The sequence below is a fragment of the Adiantum capillus-veneris genome, chromosome 6 (genome assembly GCF_014529385.1).
Source record: "Adiantum capillus-veneris isolate H3 chromosome 6, ASM1452938v2, whole genome shotgun sequence".
NCBI classification, from domain to species: domain Eukaryota; kingdom Viridiplantae; phylum Streptophyta; class Polypodiopsida; order Polypodiales; family Pteridaceae; genus Adiantum; species Adiantum capillus-veneris.
This window is the reverse complement of record NC_140936.1, coordinates 17,529,324-17,551,156: the sequence shown is the minus strand read 5'-3', so window position 1 is coordinate 17,551,156 and position 21,833 is coordinate 17,529,324.

The window sequence follows — 21,833 nt, the reverse complement described above, 5'->3', positions numbered from 1 at the left end:
TCCTACACCATGACCTCTTTGACTCCCCCTGCCTTGAGACTAGTTTCCCCTGCCACCTGTATTGTTTTGATTTGATTGAACTTCTTGAAATTGGCCCCTGCAACCTCTTGGGCCTCGACCACGACCTCTACCTCTACCTCTGTTGAAGTTAGAATAGAAGGCCTGTTCAAAATTATTTCTGCCATGAGAAGAAGATGTGTCAAGGTTCTTCTCCTCAAGAATAAGCATAGAAATCAAATCTTGGAACACGGGGATGTCGTCTCTTGTATTCATGGAAGACCTGAAATGTACATACTCATCTCCTAGGCCATCCAAGCATGCACGGACAATGTCATCATCTTCCACTGAGACTTTAATAGATCCAAGAGTCTCAATGATACTCTTGATCTTCAAGGCATAATCATTCATGGAGAGGTTGTTCCTCTTAACCTGATTTAGCTCCGACTTTAGTTGAAGCTTCCTGGCCTTGGTGTTCACCTCGAACACTTTGCCTAAGTTTTTCCATGCAATGGCGGGGGTTTCAGCATCCTGTAGATAGCCCATCATGCCATCTGTGATGCTCATAGAAAGCCAATACATCACTTTGCTCTGGCCTTGCTGCCAGTCCCTCAAAGCTTTTCTTTGTTCTGCTGTAGCATTTGCCTCGGGAATCTCTAGTTCCTTTTCATTGTCTTCTTCTACATAGTCCCAATAACCTTTTCCTTTTAGGAAATTTGTTATTATGAACTTCCATGCAGGGTAGTTATTTTTCTCAAGCTTCTCAATAACAATCTGACTGAAACCGTCAGACATCTTGAAGCACTAAGACAAAATATCTACAATTTGCAAAAACCTGCAAATCTGTTGAACCTGCTATCGTGGTACCTGTAACGCTTTCTACACTCAACGAGTGTCCACAATCAAGCATACATACAACCACTGTACTTGTACAGTAAATCTCTGTGTACTGCACTTTGGAGACCTGTTCAGAAACTTGTACGAAAAACTGTTTGGCATCTGGTCGTGGATTGCGAAACCCATTGAAGTTAACTAGGGAATTTATCTCAAGTCCTACAAAAATCCCTAATCTTATTTTTATGCAACAAAACGTAAGAAATGACTGTTTTGATTAAAATGTACTGGTCCATCAGCTTTGGAGGCTTGGTGTGACCAAAAGATGAGAAATTTTAGAAGTTTCTTATTTTTTCCATGTGTAGTAGGCCTTGAACTATAACCTCATGAAAGGATTTTACAAAATGAGTGGATCTACTATGGTTTTGGAGTTTTTTTTCAAAACCCTAAAAGGACACTTTTATGTCATTCCTTGATGATAACATGTTGGTCAAAGGATGATTTCATGTTTTGTTTTTGCACGTAGATTGATGCAACTGCTCTCAATCTAGTTTCATCCAGTTTTTCCATGTTATCTATTTGATCGGATAATTCATGACCCATCCATTCTAATTCTTTAGCTACCCGAAGTGTGGGGATAAGAAATTCAAGTGGCAAAATCGCTTGAATTCCATAAACCATGTTGAACGGAGTTGTTCCGATTGAGGTTTTGTACTCTACTCTATATGCCCACAAAGCTGAATGCAGCTTCTGATCCCAATCAGCTCTCGATTAACTAACAATTTTCGTGAGAATTGTCACCAAAATCTTCGTATTTTCTGCTTGGCCGTTAGCTTGTGGATGATAGGGAGCTGACTTCCTATGAATTACCATGAATTCATCTAATAGAAATTCGATCACTTCATTGACGAAATGAGTCTCCCTATCGCTCAGTATCTCTATTGGTAAGCCATACCTGACCATGAAGTAGTGTGTCATATTCTGCTTCATTGTTGCTAGTTGAACCTGGTAAATTGACCTTCTCTTTCATGACCACCTCTCCACTAGGGTTGAGCAATACTAGCCCTTCCCCTGCTTTCCCTGTGGCTCGTCGAAAGGCTCCATCAAAGAACAAGGTAAAAGCATTAGGAATACTTTTTGGTGGTGGCAATGGTAGGATCTTTACTTGAGGCACCTTAATTTCCTTCTCATGTACCCTATAAGTGAGAATCCCTGCCAATTGTGCATGCACACTATCTTCTACCTTGAAAGAGTATTGGAACTCTTGTAACTCCATAATCCACTTTGAGATCCTAGTACACACTCTCTCACTCTCTCGCAGTCTCCAAGTCGACACAAAAGATAAGATTATTAGAAGTCTCTTTACAAAGCTTTAGGTTTTGGTTTATATACTAAACCTTAGAAAACCTAATGTGCGACCAAAATGACCTGATTTATCCCTAGGCTTCTATAAATCTTAATTACAACACCGTGAGCTGGGTTTGCTCATCCAACAAGCATCTGCGGCCAAAATACAATTGCCAACTTTAAATATGAGGTTCCTGTAAACATTACAAAAGTGGCCGTAATGGTTCAAAATGATAATAATAGGATATTCGATGATGTCCATGAGCTTGTATCTTCACATTACAACATCCATCTTCGTCTTCATCACTTCATCAGCATCTTCATATGGAATCTTTAGAGAATCTTTGAGGAATCTTCATGGAATCTTTGTGGAGGCGTTGTTGAAAGGTTGGCCTGTCAATAACATAATTATTATGTTTTTTAAGTTATGAAATTGCAAAGCCTCTCTCTCTCTCTCTCTCTCTCTCTCTCTCTCTCTCTCTCTCTCTCTCTCGCTCTCGCCCCCCCACCAATATCCTCTGCTTATAGAGTAGGTTGGTTGTTCACTCATATTTTATAAAATCATATAAAGACCACACAACTAGCTTGAGATCTACACCTCATAACTCATAAGGATAAATGAGATCAACGTGAAGTGTTGGAGATTTGGTGCCAATTTACTTTTTCCATAACCAATATTGGTTTACAAATTACTCCTCTTTGGAGGAGGGATGACTCGTTTAGAACAAACTAGCTTCCACCACTAGAAAGTCTGTAAGTCTACTATGTGAGTGGTACTTGAATTTGAGAATAATCTACAAAGATACATTTATGTAAGGGGATTTTTAATACCCAATTCGGAAAAAAATTCATAATTTTATAAAGAAAAATGAATGCTTTTATTGGGATGAAATTAGTAGATAAGAGATTTTTTAAATGCCCTTTGAATGCACGTTATATAAAGGGTTTCTTGCTAGTGCACCCCACAAGATCCCACCTCTCAGAGATAGAAGACATTGATGATCAGATCAACATGTAGATTATAGTATGGAGGTGCCGATAGTGTTGAATCTTGTTCTCTAGCTACCAAGTTTATGAGCGCGAGGTGGATATCAATTTTCTTAGCCACATGACCAAGTAACCAGTTGGTTACAGGTATGTATTCATCCACAAAATTGAATGAACACAAAAGTGAATGAACAAACACCTCCACCCCCAAGTATGATCAAACTCACAACCTCCCCATTAAAGACCCACGTGTTGGAATTAGGGTTGCAGAGAAACACCCACACCTTGGAGAAGACGAAGGAAGCTCAAAGCACACAACTGAGAGTGTATTACTTAGTATGAAATGGAAAGATGGATATCCCTAGAGTGATCGACGTATATACAATGCATAGGGGAAAAAACCTCCCAAAGAGGGCAAAAATGTCCCAGTGGTCCTAGTGTGTTCACACACATCACTACCACATGTATATGGTAACAAATCCCACCTGGAGTGATGCGGTGAACGAGAGTTTGCACATGAGAAAAGGCAAGTGCCATGCCCTGAGGACATGATCAGACCACAAAGGGGAGTAAGCCCAAATCTTTGTGGAAAGCTTTGAGCTTCTCATGAGACAATGCCTTTGTGAAAATATCTACAAGGTTGTCCTGTGTTGGCACATAAGCCAAGCCGATCTCTCCTGCTGAGAGCCTCTCCCTGACATAGTGGTAATGCACCTCAATGTGCTTTATGCGAGCATGAAAAACTAGGTTCCTCACAACTGCCAATGCACTCTGAGTGTTGGCAGTGTCCTGTCCAACACGTACCCAAATCAGCCATAAGGCGTCCGAGCCATACACACTCAACCGTAGCTGTGAAGACTGCCATGTACTCAGCCTCACAACTAGAAGTGGCCACAGTAGGTTGCTTCTTGCTCAACCAAGATATACATGAACTGCCAAGCATGAAACAAAAACCACTTGTGGACACTCGCGTCTCCAAACAACTAGCCCAATATGAGTCCGAAAAAGCATGTAAGTCTGGCAGCAATGATTCCCCCTTGGGATAAAGCAAGCCAAGATGCAAAGTTCCACTAAGGTAGAGGAAAATCCTCTTGACAACTTGTCAATGCTTAGACCCTAGGCTATGCATAAATCTGTTGAACTGTGAGACTGCAAACTGAATATCCGACCTCGTGTTGCATACATAAATGAGGTATCCAACAACAGTTTGGTAAAGAGTGACATCTGCAGGATCACAAGCATCATGAAGACTCAATTTTAAACCCGTTTCCATGGGTGGCAATAGGTTTTGCAATCCTCAATTCCAAATTTACATAGCAATGTCTCTATGTAATTTTCTGGCACAAGACAATTACACCATCACACTGCTTAAATTGTATACCCAAATAATGATGCAACAATCCCAAATCTTTCAGCTTGAAAGTAGCATTCAAATCAGCCTTAAATTCATCAATATGTCTCTCATTTGGTCCAGTTATCAACAAATCATCTACATAAAGAACCACAATGAGAAGTACATCACCCTCACGCTTTACATACAATGTGATTTCTGTTGGACTGTTACGAAAGCCTTGTTTGACCAAATGAGTGTCAGCTTTCTCATACCAAGCACGAGGAGATTGCTTCAACCCATACAAAGCCTTCTTACATCCGCACACTTTGTCCTCTTGTCCTTTCTTGACAAAACCACAAGACTGCGTTACATATACTTCCTCAAATATGTCACCATTCAAGAAAGCAGTAACAATGTCTGATTGATGTACATCCCAACCAAAATGAGCTACCAATGCGCATAGAAAATGCACAATAGTCATACAACAAGTGGGAGCAAAACTATCTTCATAATCTATGCCTTTTGCTGTGCATAACCCTTTGCAACAAGTCGAGCCTTATGGCGATCGATCTCACCGTCCGGCTTGCATTTCAACTTGTAAACCCACTTCGTAGAAATGGCCTTTTTTCCAGGAGAAAAATCACATAAAGTCCATGTGTCATTTTCTATAAGTGCATCATATTCGGATTGCATGGCAGCCATCCAATTTTTTGAATTCTGTGCTTCATCAAAAGACAGAGGATGCTCAACATCATGTAAGCTAGACACAGCCAAAGCATGACAATCTGATGCAGAAGATGCATGGCAAGAGCCTGAATGAGTACGACTAGACAAAGGTGCATCCAATTTACTATCACGCAATGTATGCACTAGCCATTTTGGCATGCCTCTAGCGTGCTCATTTTCAGCCCTTTCCTCATCAAGTACATCATGTACATCTGCATCAGTAATAGGCTGATCTGTAACATTGTTGGAAACCCCAATGACTGTACATTTTCCTCATTGGAATTTACATTCGAACTTTCACCACTGAAAAGAGGCAACAAAGTTTCATAACTGCCTTTTGAGCTTACATTACTGTCTCTAGTACATGACAGCAAGGGCTGAAGAGAATCTTCCACAAATACTACATCCCGTGAAACTAGAATACACTTTGTTTGTGGATGATACAACCTATAACCTTTGCTTCCAAAAATATAGCCAATGAAAATACATTTGACAGCCTTATCATCCAATTTTCTGCGCTGTGTTTGTGGCACCAAAGCATATGCCAAAGAGCCAAAAACACGCACGTGCTTCATATGGAGTAATAGATTGCAAAGATTTTGTAGGACACCTGTTTAGTACATAAGTGGCACACATGATGGATTCAAGACAAAAAGAATGCGGAAAAGCTTGACTTTTGACCATACATCGTGTCATTTTCATAAGTGACTTGTTTTTCCTCTCAGCAATACCATTTTGTTGAGGTGTATAAGGCAGTGCACATTGGTGTTTTATCCCACGACTAGCCAGAAATGCATTAAATTCATGAGACATATACTCCCCCCCACAATCGTAACAGAGGGTGCCCATAGTACATTTTGATACATTTTCATCCATAGCTAGAGATTGTTTGAAGCACATAAAAACTTCGGACTTCGCTTTAAGCGGAAATACCTATGCATGTATGGAGTAATCATCAATGAAAGTCACAAGGAAAGGTAATTTCCCAAGGATGGAGTTTGCATGGGCCCACAAACATCACTATGCACAAGCTGCAACCAGCATGTGGCCCTAACTGAACCATCCTTTGGAAACTTCGAACACTGCATCTTACCCAACATTTACAGCCTTCACAAACATGTTTGACAGGTGCTTCAAGAGGCAGCAAAGAAGCAGCCATATGAGATTTTTGCAAATGCAGCAAACTGGAAAAATTCAGATGACCAAAACGTGCATGCCAAAGTTTTGCATCTGAAATAGCCCTTGAATCCGCAACTGCATTTGCAAAAAATTTTCCACACTTGTCATAGAAAGTGAGCTTATACAGCCCACGGCACAAAAGGCCAGATGCAACAATTTCATCACCAAAACTAAGATCATGAATTGTATATCTCTCATCCACAAATTGGACTACAAGTCCAAGTCTAGCAAATGCAGATACAGAAAAAAGATTCTTCTTGATCCTAGGTACATAAAGTGCATCAATGAGTGTGAAAGAACTACCAGTTGCAGCAGTAAGCACAATCTTTCCAACCCCTTGAACCGGATAAGAGGCATTGTTGGCACAACTGACTGAATTCCCATGAGGGATAGACTCAAGAGAGGTGAACAGTTCACGATGTGAGGTAATGTGCTTTGTAGCACCACTGTTGAAATACCACACATGTGAATCTGTAGCAACTAACATGCATGCATCATGGACAGCATAATTATAGTTACACTCTACACAAAAATCCCATTCTGCATCAAGATCAGCATCACAGTCTCCTTTCATAGAAGACTCAACAATAGCTGCATTTGTAGTGGAACCAGCATTTGTTGTGGAACCACCCTCTTTCCTCTTTGCCTCTTTGGACTTCAACTTAGGACACTACTTGATCAAGTGATCATTAGCTTTACAATAATGGCAATGCATCATCTTTTTGCCCTTATCACCATAATTTCCAAACGAATTGCTGCCAGCAGAAGCATTAGGAATAGGTGATTTTCCACCCGCAGAAGAACCATAAGAAGTGGCTGCATTGTTGTTACCACCCTTTCTTTGAGAGGCAATAAAAGCATGTTCAACTGCACACTGTCTAGTCTTGTTTTTTCTAGAAAGTGACTCTTGCAACAACAATGTACACAATGCATCAAAGTTGACAACTTCAGGATTTCCTTGGGTCATAAGTCTTCAAGTACTAGCAAAAATCTAGTAAGAATCTGGTAAGGCATCAAGAACAGTCTGCACAAGGGAACTGTCTGAAATGACTTCATGTCTAGAAATAAGTTGATCATTGATATCCTTGACACCAACAAGGAAAGTATCCATATCATCTTCCTCATGCATAATCTTTGACTCCAGCTCTTTACGCAGCAATGCAATTTTTGCCTCATTGCGGCTTTCATAAAGACTAGCAAGAATATCCCAAGCCTGTTTTGCATATTTTGTTGAATGAATGTGAGGAGTAATGGTGCGCTTCATAGACAACGCAATCAATGCATGAGCCTGATGTTTTAGGGCATAACTACTCCCCTGTTCATACTCACAAGCACGACACAGACAACATACTTATCATCCGATGACATGACTAACCCGTAGGTGCACGTAGGCAATCTCGTTAGCTTGTCAGGCTGAGACCAATCTACACATACGCACTTTTATGATGCATCAATCACTAACCCTGGTAGAATGCAACCCACTCTATCCCTAAACGCTCACAACACCGTTTACACTTCCAATGAACTCGGAATCGCATCAAACTTACTAGGCACCATCCTCTCACTAGGATATACTTACCTATAAGTCTAATCTCACCAGATTTGAACCCTAGTTATCTCGAATACAGTCGCGATAGACTAACAGGTCATAATCCAAAAGTGGGCGAAACTTAAGTTTATGAGTATCTATGTGTAGCTAATCTCTTTCTCATTCCATAAAGCACTTGATTGTTGAAAACAGACACTGTTTGTGCTACTTACAAGCAAAACAAGCTCGAGAAAGGATCGATCGCGAACAGCTTAAAAATGTGAATGCGTGGCGTGGGCGCGTGCTCTCGGAGAGACTACTGCGATGGTGTAGTCACGTCGTGAATCCGGTGAGGGAGAAGCGCGTAGCGAAGAGGATAAGACACTCTCTCTCTCTCTCTCTCTCTCTTAGACTCGTACGACACAGGATTAATATTCAAAAAATGTTATTCAAAAATGGTTCTAAGGTGACTTTTATACTTTAGTCACCTTAGCTCAAAAATGTACGTGGGGTTCTCTTACTCATTATTACAAAGTGGGAACAAATCTGAATCCTGACTAACTGATTAATCTTTACATAACCCAAACGAATGGATCAAAATGATAAGACGTCTTTGGAAGAAATTGGGAATTTGATATGCTTTACAAGATGGGCTCATTACAACAGTTGGACAAATGGGGCTCCAACACTCCCCCCCTCCTAATTCATGTCTACCACAACATGATCGTCTTTGTCTTTAGTGTCGTTGTCGTCCTTCTTGGTTGATTTGATGTAGAAACGCATCATATCGCATAGACTCGCTTGCCATTAATGGGCCCAAAATTTTGGACTTGTACATGAAGAAACCTTTGTAAAATGCTTCTTCGAAGGTTTGGAGATGGTAACTTGGCAGAAACATTAGCCGTCTGAAATAGGCATACAATATTGGCTCTGTAGGTGGCCCACTTAGATCGTATGACAGCTCTGAGATGCTTCTTTCGGTATTCATATACTCTGAAGTCCAGCTTTCTGAGAAGACTGTGAGACAGGCCAAAAAGGTTCGAGCTATTTTACATAGCATCTTGCAGGATAGGTCGGGAGAGCCTCCGAATTCTGCGATGGCGCCCTGAAGGGTTTTCACCATGTAAGAACTGGATATTCTCTCTCCCTCTGCAGGCCCTGGGAAAACTAGATAATTTAGCCATGTCGGATTTCTGCTTTGTAGTGCTTTATGTTGGCTGTAGGTGTATGTTCGGGGAGTTGGGAAAAAATTTCTGTCATTCCTCAGCTCAGGCGGTGCGTTGACTAAGTGGATCAGGTTATTAGGATGATCCAAGAGCCATTGACGCCTCCACTTTGGCTGGCTTTCTACTATTCTATTTTGCTATTCCCGATTCTATAATTCTCCTTCAAACACTGGCACTTGTTCTTCTTTTGCGAGCTGCCGTTGATGTGTTAGAGTTTCGTATTTCAGCAAAGCATAGGGTAACATAGGGGCATTCCATTCCTCCCGTAGCTCTGCTGCTGTTTTGCCTGATCTGGAGAGCCCTTGTAGCATCTCCTTTTCTAGTTGCATTGCCTTGTACCATATCATCTCTGATTGTTTTTCCATTTGCTCCGCCAGCCTCTGCTCTTCCAATCTCATGACTGAATCTTCGTCTATTTCTGGGTCTTTGGAGCCAGTTTGATCAGTCTGTGTATCTGGGGCCTCCTGATCATCTGATTCTTCCTCGTAGTCATCTTGACCCCCATATACTTTGGCGAGTCCAACCAAATCCGTGGCTGCTTGCTCCAAGTGCACTCGTACCTGTCCTTGGTGTTGCCTTGCAGTTTGAAGACTTGCAATTTGCGCAGCCATTGTTCTACTATTGATTTGGAGAGCTTGAAATTCCATCTCTTTTTGAGCTGCAGTCTCCTCTAACTGTTTTACCCTGATGTGCAAGTTTTCATTTTCTTCCCTGAGTGATTTGGAAACAATGCTTTCCATTTCACTGTCAAGAGCTGGTCCTTGTTGCTGTTCACTTTGTAAGTCTGAAATTTGCCTTTGTAGTTGATCCTCTGCTCTAAGCGCACTTTCGGCTATCATTAAGCGTTGTTTTCTTTCCAACTCCAGCTCCCTCTGTTGGGGTATAAAGCCCAATGTGGTCGCCCAGGTAAGTGGGCGGGCCGCCAGGTATGTACACATATTCTTTTGTAAAAACCTAATAAGAACTCACTATGCTCTACACATTACAGTAGAGCGAGTTCACCATATCGTCATGCTCTTCTTCTTGCACTCTCTCTCGCATCGCACTTCCGCTCGTACTCCTTCAACTGGTATCAGAACTTAGATCGAGGCTCGGGGCAGCACTGCAGGAGGCTACAATCACCAGCTCAGATTGGAGTGAAATTCGACAGGCGAAGACACGGCCCCAAATCTCGGCCACCGTTCGGCTTCGACAAAGGTCTGCACAGGCCATTTTCGACTACGTGGTCTCAGCGGGTGCAGATCCGACTCTGCAAATTTGGGGTTTTCGGCCTACGACTGCAGGTGCTGAGGATATCGACACTCCCAGAGTGTTGATTTGTGGTTGTCTACACATCGAAGGACGGCTCACAGTTCTTGGAGGCGTGTCACATACGACACGGGCGCATCTACACACAGACTGTAGGCGACATCCACTAGTTCATCAGGTAGCTTGTGTTTGCTGCTTGATATTCCAGATTTCATCCTGACATTGCAGGTACTTCCACATGGGATGTATTGTCAGAGATGATGTATGTCTGTTTGTACTTCCACAAAGTCACGCAGCAAACAACCGCCGCAGCGGTTACATCATACAGTGGGAAATTTGTGGATGTATGACTTTGTGGGAAGTCTATGTACTGTCAGATTTACTGCAGCCTTTGTTGAGGGTCGAGTGAGGTTTTATTGAGCTGGGGGATTCTCGAATGTTGAGATCCTTTCGGTGATACAGGTCTTGGAGCGATCCCTCGAGCACCCTTAGATAGGCAGCTAGGATGTATTGACTGTGAGTTAGACAGTTGGGATTGCATCTTTGCTTTACTGTCGTTGAGCCATTGTCGCAGTCTATGCTTACAGGACAGTGACAGGACAGTCAGAGACAGTACAGATGCAGGACATGTTTACCCGCAGCTTACAGTGTCAAAGAGACAGTGTCTTTTGAGCTGTTTTTTGGTCTGTTTTTAGTACACCAGAGCCATTTTACAAAGGAGACTTTGCCAAAATTTCTGCAGAATCTGAAGCTTTCTTGGTTCATTTGACAGGTTGATATTGGTTCAGAGGTCAGTTTACAGGGGAAACTCTGCCGAATTTTTCCCAGGAAAGTAAACTACTGTGAAGCGTAGCTATGGCTGGATCACAGGACACTGCTCTTTACAATATCAAGAAGCTGGATGGAACCAATTTCCCATTGTGGAAGAAGCAGATTTGGCACGTGTTGGTACAAAAGAAGCAGATAAAACCTATAAAGCTCAAGGGGATAAAACCAGAAGATATGGACAAAGATGAATGGAGCGAAATGGATGAATTGGCAATTTCTACCATTATGCTGACTTTGGCAGAAAGCGTTTACTTCAATGTAGCAGACGAGATGTCAGCTTATCAAGCATGGTTAAAGCTGAGTGATCTTTATGAGAAACAGAGTGCAGCTTCACAGGTATACTGGCTTAAGAAGCTTGTTGACTTGAAGATGAAAGAAGGGACACCTATGTCCAATCATCTGAATGAATTCAACACAATCTATAGTCAGTTGTCAGCTCAAGGTGTCAAGTTTGATGAACCTGTTAGAGCTATGTTCCTGTTGATCACATTGCCGGAAAGTTGGGACACTTTTTGCACAGCTTTGAGTAATTCTGCACCTCCAGATGGTTTGAACATAGCAGGTGTAGAAGGAAGTCTGCTTACTGAAGAAACCAATAGAAAGACAATGGACAAAGGCAAAGGAACAACCTTAGTTGTCAGGGGAAGGACCAAAGAAAAGTACAAAGGTGGAAAGAGGAATCAATCTCGTAGCAAGTCCCGCAGTGCTAAAGGAAAGAGTGACATAGAATGCTACCATTGTGGCAAGAAGGGTCACATGAAAAGAGATTGCAGAGAATGGAAAGCAGAAAAAGGCAAAGAGAAAGCTGAAGACCATGGTGAGAAGAACAAGTCCTCAGTGAAGATTCAAGAAATAAATGTGACAAACACTGTTGCAGAGGATGACAGTCTAGTGTCAGGAGACATCTACTTCTTGAAGAATACAATGGACTCAGCTCTTCTTACACCATCTGATGGAAATGCACTGAGTGACTGGATTATAGACTCAGGGGCATCACTTCATGTGTCCCCAAACAAGGAGTGGTTTACTTCTTATGTGACCACTAAAGATCATGTTCGGCTAGGCAATGGGCAGACATGTGAGATCTTAGGTGTTGGAGATGTTCAATTGAAGTTTCAGAACGGCTCTTCTTTCACACTGAAGGATGTGAGACATGTTCCCGCAATTACAAAGAGCTTCATCAGCACAGGTTTACTTGATGATGCTGGCTACGTCACCACTTTTGGACAGAACATGTGGAAGATATCCAAGGGTTCTATGACAGTAGCACATGGAGTAAAGTCTGGAGGACTTTACATGATTTATGTATCAAATGTCTCTAAAAATGTAATCAATGTAACCGAGCAGCCGAACGTTTCTTTGTGGCATAGCCGGTTAGGACATATGTCCAATAAGGGAATGGAAATCTTGTCTCGTTCTCGTTATTTGCCTGGCTTTTCATTTAATGATTTTGAATTCTATGAACATTGTCTGTATGGTAAGCAAACACAGCAGCCACATAAGCATAGAAGCAGTAGAAGAGATACACAGTTGGCACTTGTTCATAGTGATTTGTGTGGACCTATGCCTAACTTATCTCTAGGGGGAGCTTCTTACTTTATGACATTTATAGATGATTACTCGAGGAAAGTATGGGTTTACTTTCTCAAGCACAAGGATGAAGCGTTTAGTGTTTTCAAAACGTTTGTGACACTTGTGGAAAATCAGAGTGGCAAGAAGCTTAAATGCTTACGCACTGACAATGGTGGAGAGTATGTTTCAAAGGCCTTTCAGGACTTTTGTGAGTCAAAAGGTATAAAATGTGAACTTACTGCTCCTTACAATCCTCCTCAAAATGGTGTTGCTGAGAGGATGAATATGACCATACAAGAGAAGGTCAGAAGTATGTTGTCTAATGCACAGCTGCCAAATGGGTTTTGGGCTGAAGCTGTATCAACAGCTGTTCATCTTGTAAATAGATCTCCTAGCAAGGTTTTGCAGAAGTATTCAGTGCCAGAGATGGTATGGTCAGGCAAAATGCCCTCATACAAGCATCTCAGAGTCTTTGGCTGTGAGGCATATACTCACGCTCCAAAGGAATTTAGGAACAAACTTGAGCCAAAGAGTAGAAAGTGCATCTTTCTAGGCTATGGTAATTCTGGTGAGATGGGGTACAGACTTTGGGATCCCAAATCCAGAAAGGTTGTCCGCAGCAATCATGTTCACTTTAATGAATCCAAATATCATTCTAAACTAGAGAGGGTTGAGGAGATTAGAAGAGTTGTCTTCCAAGAAGATGGACCTGCACGTGCAAGACAAAATGTCAGGGCTCAAGAGGAGCAAGGACAGGATAGAGTGGAACCACAGGTTGTGGCTGGGCCTGAGCCACCTATTGTGCGTAGATCTGGACGTGTCACACGACCTCCTGACAGGTTTGTTCCATCTATGAATTATGTCATGTTGACTGATTGCAATGAGCCTTCATGTTACAAGGAAGCAATGCAAATGAAGGACTCAGGGAAGTGGCAATTGGCCATGCAGTCAGAGATGACAGCTCTGCATAAAAACCAGACATGGAAGCTAGTTAAATTACCACGGGGCAAAAAGGCTCTACCCTATAAATGGGTTTACAGGTATAAGATCACCGCTCATGATAGTCAGCCAAAGTACAAATCAAGGCTTGTTGCCAAGGGCTTTAAGCAAGAAGAAGGCATTGACTTTGATGAAGTCTTCTCTCCGGTGGTCAAGATGACTACATTGAGATGCTTTCTTGCATTGGTTGCCATATTAGATTTGGTGTTGCACCAAATGGATGTCAAGACAGCGTTCTTGCATGGTGATTTAGATGTGGAAATTTACATGCAGCAGCCAAAAGGGTTTGTTGAGAAAGGCAAGGAAGATTGGGTATGCCAGTTGTTAAAGAGTCTTTATGGCTTAAAACAATCACCGAGGGCATGGTACCATAAATTCCACAAGTTTATGCTTTCTCAAGGCTACAAACGTAGTGAGTTCGATCACTGTCTATATACAAAGAAGGCTAAGGATGGCAGTTGGTTGATCCTTATTTTGTATGTGGATGAAATGCTGATTGCTGGCAAGCACTTGGAAGAAATTTCAGCTTTGAAGTCAAAGATGGCAAAATCGTTTGACATGAAAGACATGGGTGAGGCAAGTCATATACTTGGTATGCGCATTGAGAGAGACAGATCAAAGAAGTTGATTTGGTTATCTCAAACAGAGTATATTGACAAGGTTTTGCAACGTTTCAATATGGAGAAGAGAAAGGCATTGAGTGTTCCATTGCGACCATATGTGAAACTTAGCAAACAAGATTGTCCTATGTCTGAGGAAGAACAGGCTGAAATGGATAAGATTCCATATGCGTCTGCAGTGGGTAGTTTGATGTATGCAATGATTGCTACTCGCCCAGACATTGCATTTGCAGTGGGAGTAGTAAGTCGATACACGTCAAACCCAGGCAAGAAACATTGGGAGGCAGTGAAAGGAATATTGAGATACCTGAAAGCTATAAAGAGCATGCGTATATGCTATGGGAGTCAGGAGCTAAGTGTAAAGGGTTTTACAGACTCAGATTATGCAGGTGACTTAGACAACCGAAGGTCTACATCAGGGTATGTCTTTACATTGGCTGGTGGAGCAGTATCATGGCGTTCTAGATTACAAGATTGTGTTACTCAGTCTACTACAGAGGCTGAATATGTTGCAGCATCGGAGGCATGCAAAGAATCAATTTGGCTTAATCGACTAGTAATAGATTTGGGAATCAAAGAAGAGATGCCTGTGTTATATTGTGATAGTCAAAGTGCTATACAATTGGCTCGCAATCCAGTTTATCACTCAAAGACAAAGCATGTGGATGTGAAGTATCATTTCATCAGGGAAATGCTCGAGGATAAGCAACTTCAGCTTGTCAAAGTTCACACCACAGAAAATCCTGCTGATCTACTTACAAAAGGACTTCCCTCAGAGAGCTTTGCGCATTTTCGCAAGCAATTAGGTGTAGGGTAGTACATCACTTCTCTACATCTCTTGTATATTAGCTTGTATAGTAGCTGTTGGGGTATAGGCGCATGTGCCTTGCCCGGCCGCCCAGAGTCTGGGCGCCCACTGACTTGTATACCTTATACATAGCATAAGTGTATAGGGGGCTGCTCACTCTTTGAGTCTCCCCACCCACATCGTGTCTGTCTCCTTCTCTCTCTCTCACTCTCCGTCTATGGTGCTCCCCGATCCCCTTCAATTGGTATCAGAGCATGGGGATATAGTTGTGCAGGATATGTCTTCTAGCAGACATCTAGAGCAGCTGGTTTGCTCTGAGGTTGCACGACAGGTTGATGCGTCTTTTGTGGACAGTCAGGAGATGCATGTGTGCATGGGGATATAGTTGTGCAGGATATGTCTTCTAGCAGACATCTAGAGCAGCTGGTTTGCTCTGAGGTTGCACGACAGGTTGATGCGTCTTTTGTGGACAGTCAGGAGATGCATGTGGCTGACACGCCTTGTCAGTCAGAGATGCCTATTGCCAGGGATATATATGTTGATGCATGCTCCGTAGAGCTAGCAGGGCCCGCTAGCATTGCATCGGCATTCGGTGGTCTCATGTATGAGATGTTGATCTTAAGACCGGATATCGCAGCTGTAGTGGGAGCATTTGCAGTTGGGGTTGTCAGTCGTTTGTTGACTGATGATGGCATAGTGCACGAGGGAGATATGTAGGTATTGCGTACATACTTGCAGTACGTGTGCGGTACGTCTGGTGGTGTATGGACTTACACGGGAGCAGGACAGCCGGATGCACACGATCACAGCCAGCCAGTGGGCATCGGTTGAGAGCGGTTTTCTCTCGCCTTTTGTAGTCTTTAGACTAGGTTCTCTTGCTTAAAGGCACAGTCGCCTTTAAGTGGGAGGTTGTTGGGGTATAGGCGCATGTGCCTTGCCCGGCCGCCCAGAGTCTGGGCGCCCACTGACTTGTATACCTTATACATAGCATAAGTGTATAGGGGGCTGCTCACTCTTTGAGTCTCCCCACCCACATCGTGTCTGTCTCCTTCTCTCTCTCTCACTCTCCGTCTATGGTGCTCCCCGATCCCCTTCAGTAGCTTCTCTCACACTTAAAGTACCACATTGGACTTTAAGTGGGAGTTTTTTGGGGTATAAATCCCAATGTGGTCGCCCAGGTAAGTGGGCGGGCCGCCAGGTATGTACACATATTCTTTTGTAAAAACCTAATAAGAACTCACTATGCTCTACACATTACAGTAGAGCGAGTTCACCATATCGTCGTGCTCTTCTTCTCGCACTCTCTCTCGCGTCGCACTTCCGCTCGTACTCCTTCACCCTCTTCAGTGCAGCCACTTCTTCTTGTGGGTGGATTACTGGTGTTGTTGGTAGCGACGTTTTTTGTTTCTTAGCTCGTTCGATTTCCCTTGCTTGTATATCTGTTACTGCCCTCAAATCTTTGACTTCAATTTGTAAGTCATCGATGAAGATTTGCAAACTTTTGACTGTCTCCAGCACATCTTGCTTTTCTTTTTCCAACTTATGGATGTGTTCATCTCTGTCACTGACATCTTCAAGGAATACATTGATTGTATCTTCACAAATGGCATTGAAATCTTCAAGCTCCTGTAAATTGTCTTTGAGGAGCTTTATCGTGCTTTTGAGCCCCAAGATCTCAGCATCTCTGATGCTGATCAGTTTTAGAGTGTCATCTCTTTGCTCCTGCAGTCTCATAACTTCTTGATGGGTTTTTTCTAACTTCGTTTTGTTGGACCTGTTCTGATCAGCTAACCATTGATTGTGCAGTCTTGTTCGGTTTAGTATTGTCTCCATTGATTGCAAATCTTCATCTGTAGTAGCTTCCAGCTCAATTTCTTGAGAGGAGGAAGCTTTATCTTTTGTCTGATCCACCTCCTTTTGCTTGCCTGTATCAATTTGTGAAATGGTTCCAGTGTTTGGGCGACCATCTGTTCTTTCTTCTTCTTCTTCTTCACTGGGTGGTGTATGAACTCTCTCATCACGATGTGAGCTTTCTGAATGCGAAGGAGAGTCAGTAGGTGGGGTTGATTGCCTCTCACTTGTCTCTGCCCTTGGAGATGGCGGTGGTGTTTGCTGTTCTCGTGAAGTTGGCCTCAACTGATCTCTCAAAGTTTGGAGATCCTCCTCTTCTAGTAGCAATTCTGGTTTGTCCCTAGCATATCTTTCTTGGATGTACCTCTCGAACCAATCCAACTCAAAAGCTGGGTTGTTTTTGTTCTTCGTTCTCAGTGTGTAAGTGCTACTAGAAGGTTTCCAAGTGGCACCTACATCGCCTCGTAGAGATCTCTCGAGAGCAAATCCTTCTAGCATCCTTTCCATTTTTTCTATCTTTTGCAACCTAGTGTTGTTTTCCATTTCCACTTCTTTAGTCGGACATCTTCCTCTTCAGTTCTTCTTTCTTCTTCCATCTTTTCTTGTGTACTTCTTGTTACTCTTTCCAGCCTGCGTCCTCCAATGGTGTTAGTTGAGGCCGGTACTCGCCTTTGTGATCTGTCTTTGATATTCTCTCTTAACACCAGCCAGTCGTTTTGATGGGGAGCAGGTGGCAGCTGATCTACCGCGCCTATGGCCTGGTATATGATTCTGGTGAGGACTTCTCCTCTTGCAATGTAATTTGGCTTGTCTTGCCTTAGCTTTGTCACTTCTTCAAATAGATATGACGCATGATCTATATAGAACTCATGGGTCATTCCCATCGCCCATGTCAGTGTGGTTGAGATGCTCCCGTGTGGTGTAGTGTATCTTGGCGGTCTTTTGCTGTAGCTCAACAAACATTGACTGTAGATCTGTGTCAGTTCTCTTACTTCCGGGTTTGCTATGAGTTTGAAAGAAGGTAGTTTGGACTTTTGCAAGTAGACTGTGAGGTTTTTCCTTCTTTCTCTCATGTTGGCTCCTTGATCAGACAATTTCAATGCCTCCTTGATGATTTCTTTGGTGATCTGGATCTCCATCACTTCATTATCCATGCTTGCCACTCTGCAAGTTCCATCTTCTTGGATAGTCTCAATTAGGTGTTGTACCCTCTTGAAATCTATCCCTACTGGTGGTAGTGATACAAAGTTCCAAAAGCCAACTTTTTTGAGCCATGACCTTTGCGGTGATCTTTTCAAGTAATTTTCTGCCTCCTTGGGGATCATCATTGTATCCACTAAATTTATTTTGTCATCCACATATGAACCTTGATAGATCTGAAAAGCTGCTGCCTGTTGGACGTCTGCAGGTATCCAGGTGGCTGCTGGCTTTAGTGAATTGGGTAGAAGTGCATAGGGTATTGCACCTTCCGTTGCCAGGTTCTTGCCTTTTCTTTTCATCGGAGAAGCATCCATGGATCCTGTATTCACAATTAACAGTTAATGTACAAACATAGTACTTCTCTTCTAAATTGATTACCACTTAATCATGCATCTAGATGATCCTTCTTAGTCCCAAGATGAGTTAAGGTAAAATGTTAGCAGATAGACAAGCTCTTCCATTGTGCGACTCTGACGGCTTCAAATTAATGTTGTTGGTGAAGGAGAACAAGTCCAAATGCCTTGAAATTTTGTGTGGTGTATGTTCACAGGGCATGTAAGGTCACTCTATAATCCCAAACTGAAAATTAGTTCATTTGCAACTTTTGCTCAGTCTATCGCGATAGACTAGCCATCTTTTGACAAGGGTCCTATTTTGCAGTTGTGCCTCCACCAATTGGTTTCTCATACCTTGCACATGATCTGATCCCATTTTCACCTCAAATGAATGTCAAGTGACCCCTTTTTGGATCAACTCCCATTTTTCCAGATTCCTTTTACGGAGATGTTGGTCTATCTCCTTCATTTTGTGTTGTTTTGGGCTCAAACTTAGTAGGTAGTCCTCTTGCATCATGTTGAAACCAACTGTTAATTCCAATTTTTGATAAGATGGCCTAGTATCCCTCTACTTAGTCTATTGCGATAGACTGGTACTTAGTGTCAATTTGTCATTTTTTGGCTCTGTGATCATCTGTCTGCCTTCTCCAAGTTGATGTAAGGTTTCTTGACCTCTCACATGTGAATTTTAACTATCTGCCCTTGAGATGTCCTGTTCTGACTCTGAGTTGTCGTCATGTCTTTCTTGGCTTGCCATATGAGTCCATCCTGTCACCAAATTTGGTGTACTGCCTTCATGTGCTTCCCCAAGTCTATTTTGTGAAAATTTTGAAAAGTCTTTCCCCCAAATATTGTAGTAGCAAGTCTATCGCGATAGACTAGGTTATTTGGCCAAAAGAGATCCCTCTTGCACTTTGATTTGATAATGGTGGTTAATATTCCTTGTTAGCACCCCTCATGAAGCCAAAATCAAAATTTTACTTGTCTAATTGTAATAGCAAGTCTATCGCGATAGACTGAGTACTTAGTCATTTTTACAAGTTTTTTTTTATGTTAGTTGACCACAATGGTGTTAATAGGCTCTCCTAGACACACACATCAAGTTTTAATCAATTTAGAAGAGTGTACTCCCTGTTTGCAGCACTTAGCTGGTCCTGGAGTCGAAGTAGACCACTTAGGTGATGGCCGCCATTCCTTTTGGTCATTGTATGACTTCGGCTGTCTTTTATTTCCTTTTGACCTTCCATCAAAGCAGTCGGTTGTTGTTTTGGTGTTTACAACACCAAAAACGACCATTTGGACATCTTTCTAGCCTGTTGCTGGCATTTGCCCTAGTGGAAGAGCTTTTTTCCTGAGTGGACACATTCCATCTCGTAGTTGACCTCTTTTGGATGTACCTTGTTAAATTTGGTGTCATTTTGTCACTTGGTCGTCCCGTTAGAGTATCATGACGCTTTGTGCAATTTCGTCAGATAGGGACTTTAGGCTCCGTTTTGCCGAACTTTTTCATGGTCTAACCCTTCAGTCGGTTTGTTGAGGTTATTGGCTTGCTGCCTATGAGTTTTGGCTCATTTTCGATCACCTTGGTTCAGTTGCCCTTTTGCAGGTCCTGTGAAATTAGGGTTTTCTGAGCGGCTTCCTTCGCGCTTTTCAAGGTCATAGGCTTGATCCCTAAGCTATAGGAATTGTGCCTTTCAATTTTGGTTCCATTTGGTGGCCTCTAGGTCTCCCTAACAACCGGTCTACCGTATGTGTGCACATGTTGTGATTGTGATGCTGGCGAGGTTTTGCGACTAACTGAAGTAAACAACACTTAGAGTCAGTGTTGACGAGCGTACCTCTCATATCTGATGTCGATCTGGTGACCGTGCGTGATGGATGAGTTTGTGGAAGTCTCAACTGCTGTAGGGAGCTCTCTCTCTCTCACACAATGGAAAATGACTCAAATGAGAGATTTCTATATGTAATCGAGACTCCGACACAAAATTTTCCCATCTTTTACCTGTGGCCATAACTTTTTGCGAGATGCGGTTTAGGCTCGCAAATTTCCTGATTTGGACCTCGGTTGCTCCAGTTCTACAATTTTTGTAGATTTCTCCTGTTGGAGGTCCCTTCATGACGGTGGTCATTTTATGTCTTCTTTACCTTGCTCCGATCACACGTCTCTTCTTTTGTGTTTCCATCTGGATTACGGATTTTTTTAAATAATTTTTGCTAGAAAATGGCTAAAATAAAGCAAATAAATCCCAAAATAACCCGAAAATAGCAATTCTAACCTATAAAAATACCAATGAAAATAAAAACACTTTGTGGCTCACTTTTTTCTCGTCTATGTACATTCTCACTCATAATCGTCAACCTTGGCCTATTTTTTGCTGTTTTTAGACATTTTTTGGCCAGATTTGACTCTCTTTATAGTCTATACACATCCCTAGGGGCTCATGTATGATGATTTGGTCCCCAATTCTGATTAATTACGAGGGCATATTCTTTTTCCCAAAATCACACAATAAAACGCAAAAATGGTGGAAAAATTGCTCACAAACATTGCCCTCTAATATATGACATGAGTCCGCATTTGGAATGCCTCCCCCCCTCCTAGTCGGAGTCCTCCCGGACGATAAGGTATCGTCAAGGGTATGTGCTGTGCATGGGTGTGAACTCGTGCTAATGCAGGCCTTGTAATATAGCCCTATATGCATGTGCAGTCAATGCATGTAGAAAGAATTTATGCGGTGTAAGAGGAAGGTATAAGCGATTCGCTTATTGGCATTTGTCGTTGAGGTTTCCTGTGGTAGCTTGAGTTGGCTGGCAGATTTTCTTTGCAAGGAATAGTTGTAAATCTGCCGCTCTTTGTTTGATTGTTTTCCACTGGTTTTGAATTGGCGTATGTGGATCCTTTGAAGTCGATATTGTCGTATATTTTGTTGTATTTTCTGGTGGAACATTCTTTCTTTCTCCTTTGATGACTTGGGTCTTATAGATCCTTGTAGTTTTTGTTGTTGATTTTGTTTGTTTCCTCGTGCTGTTTGCATGATGTGGCTTGACATTGACAGTTGTAGATAACTGATCGATGGTCATCTTTGGCCTCCCTTCTTGTGTTGTTGGCCCGTTTTGAATTGGCAATTTTGGCCGCCATACCAATATAGTCCGTTGCGTATTCGACCAATTGACTATGGTTCTTTGAAGTTTTGCTGGCTTTTGGTGTTTTGTCT